The sequence below is a fragment of the Aptenodytes forsteri genome, unplaced genomic scaffold (assembly GCF_000699145.1).
Source record: "Aptenodytes forsteri isolate BGI_AS27 unplaced genomic scaffold, ASM69914v1 Scaffold150, whole genome shotgun sequence".
Taxonomy (NCBI): domain Eukaryota; kingdom Metazoa; phylum Chordata; class Aves; order Sphenisciformes; family Spheniscidae; genus Aptenodytes; species Aptenodytes forsteri.
In genome coordinates, this window is record NW_008795693.1 from 276,926 (window position 1) to 280,215 (window position 3,290).

Consider the following 3,290-nt stretch of genomic DNA (forward strand, 5'->3'; position numbering starts at 1 on the left):
TTTTTTTTTTTTTTAAAGAGTTGTTTAAACTACTTATCTATAATCGAGCCTTTCAAATCCAGATGATTTGTTAGAGTAATATGTACCTTGGCTTTGTCTCTCTCTTTCTGTCTTCAGAGTGACTGCTATTTGAAGGCCTTATTTTATATGGCTGGACTAATACTATCGCACAAATTGCTACCTTTCGAAGGCTGCAATGTGAACCTGCCTGAACAACTGCCACTTTAGCACCACAATAAAAAATACCTTTCATATAACAACTCTCTCCCTTTCAGGAGGAATAATGAAACAAAGCAAAATAAAAAGGCACGACCATCCGTTTTCCCAGAGGAGTCACGCTTTGGGGACGCTTTCTCCCCTCTCAACTTCCAGAGTTTCAGAGCTGCTGAGCTGAGACGGGCACATGTGGCGCACACCTCCTGCTGCACGGTTCCCCCCGAGCATGCCCTGTCCTCTCCGAGGGCTCAGCAGACACCCTGTCACCAAAGACAATCTCGCTATCGTGTGGGGTTTTCTAAACACCCCCCCTGCTCCCCAGTTGCACTGGGGCTCCTCTTCTGCCCCCCTGCCCTGCCCAGCTCCGCAGGGCTCTCGTGGAGCTGCCTCCTCTTTTCTCTCCCCGTCTTCTCACTGAAGACAGGGGACACTAGGGGATGCTTCTTTTATTAAAATAGAAAAGATGGGGCACGCTCCCTGCATGAGATCATGTGAAGGGATGCATGTGTTAGGTGACCCCCTGGTGTGTGGGGGCTGCGTGCCTACACTGGGGTGAGTACGTGCATACCCCGGGCCTCACTTTATCCATGTATTAGGCTAAAAGTGGGTGTCTTCAGTGCTCTTAGATGTGTCCAGATGAAGTGTCTGCATAGCTGTGAGTTTTTGGTTTTATATTGTTATTAACCAGGCAGACAACCAATTTTAACTTCGTTAAAGATACATCCAACATTTGGGTTCTTGTCATTCACACCAAGGTCACTCTTCAAAGATACTTTTCAAAATTTCAGTCCCCCTAATCTCAGGAGTAGATGTTTAATTAAGTTTTTCTGACTAATAGCCAGCTATCTGCAACATGGATGTCCACTCTCACTGTCTTGAGCCTGGTCTAATGGAGATGGTCATCACACCAGTTTAACTGAAGTCACTCCTCACCAGCACCATTTTTATTTCAGCTACCAAGTTCCTTTTTGTTTTCCATTCAACTGCTTCCTAGTAAAATTAAGCTAAAACCAGCGTAGACCATTTTGTGCACGACAGCTTTGATTTAGCTAATGCAAAGTTCTCATCACGCAGACAAGACCCAGCAGAAGGGAAAGCATCTTGAACGGGATGCAGAATTTGATTCTCATCCAGAGACACAGTTGTCCTTGCTACTATTGCCTAGGGGGAGAGCAGAGTGGGGAAACTTGGACCTGTGTTTTTATGCCGTGTCTATCCTGTGAATAAACAGAAGGACTTCAGTCTCCAGGGCCTTATATGTTATACCAGAAGTATAAAACTCACATTGAAGACATTATTAAAAGCGGCCTTCCGCTAACAGATTTTCATGTTTTTCTCTTCTTCTAGTTCAGAATCCACACTGAAGAAAACACCAAATGTTTCTTACATATCTGCTGTTTTGGACTATAGTATATTGCAGTATGACACTAATGAAGCAGTCAGCTGTCAGTTCTGAATAAACAGAGGCTGAAGTCCAATAAGAAATCTTTTAGAAAAAGAAACAAGGGTATTTACCTCTTACTTTGCCAAGAAGGCTAGGATGAGCAGCGGTTTGTTGCTATGAGAGTGCTCTGAGGCTTTGCCCTTCCTGTTACGCAGTGGTATCTTGAACCTTTAGCCCCGGCTGATCTGTGTGCCATGTATCTAGGTCTGGGAGAGGCAGAGCTCCTACAAAGAGAGTCCTGGATGCTGAAGATCTCAGATTTTGTACCAAAGTTTCACCTGTGAACATGTGAAAATGTCAGAGCCATAAATTGGCTTCTCTCTCCTCTTTATCACAGACATAGCATTGCCTTCCCAAGTCCCCTACTTCCTTCTGTCCTGCTCTAGCCACAACTAGCTGCTGCTTGACAGCAAAGCTCACAGGCTCGTCAACGCAAAGTAAGGACGGTCATTCAAGTTGTTCTTCTAGAATTAGCGACATGGTGTACTGGTTGCTCACCCCACGGCAGGGTTTAAGCTATATAAGGCATAAAATTACTGCTTTTAGAAAAGGCAAAGATTCAATTCTTTATTCAGAGGTAATGAGATGATAATTTGAAGGCAAATACTTCTTAATGATTATTAGTCAGGTCATGAGAAAGGTCTAGCTTAACTCTGTGAGACTTAGTCGAGAAACCCCATAGGAATCTGGGATTTCATTTTACTAGTGCAACCCACGGAAACATTTGGCTTCTTTGCATCCTTCAGAAGTTTAGTCTTGTATTTTAAAGTTTCAGAAGATTAAACCATTATTTAGCTGGTGAATATCTGACAGAGATATGAGATGATGTCAATAGAAATAATTTTGTAAACGAGACGGGACTCATAGATGTTTATAGCAAGAACCCAGCAGCCAAAAGAGTTTAGCACCTGCATCCTCCTGTGGAGGAGTCTAAGCGTCTGGGTTTTCACAAATAAGAGGCGCTCATGAAGGCACTTAACAGCGAAACATTAGTATTCAGCAGATTTTCATTGCTTTCCTGAGCACTGATATTGCAGTGCTACCATTTTAATGAAAAAAAAACCCGAAAATTTTACCTAGCCTAAAAATTTCAGTTATAGTGCCAAGTACTTCGGGAAATCCAGCTCTAGCCATGAGTAGGGGACAGCAGGCTGCTAAAGAGCTACTGCGGCAGAAGGGTTAGTGCAGCTGGGACTGCCCTGGAACATCTGTAAAGCAAAACTCACAGAAGATTATACTGGTATGTCATCTCATGCAGCTTAAAAACAAATAAATACATAAATAAATAACCTTTTGGGTTCCAAGCCCTGGCTCAGCTCCAGAACAAAAGCACCTCTAGCTTTTCTTTTGCGTTTCTGTCCCAACAGTGTATCTATTTCAGCCATCGTCTTTGTAATAGACCGTTCTGTCCCTTTTTCTGTATCAAAAAGTATAAAGAAGAACAATGCAATTATATTTACGTGCAAAAGTGTCCATCGACCATTCAAAAGCGTAAGTATTTCAACTAGTAAATCATGTACCACTTCATTGCTAGAAAAGGCTAGCAGGAGAGCGTTAGAGTTATCTGATGCTGCAGCGTGGACAGCCAGAGCCGGGCACAGCCTGCGCTGCCCCGACTAAACGCTGCTTA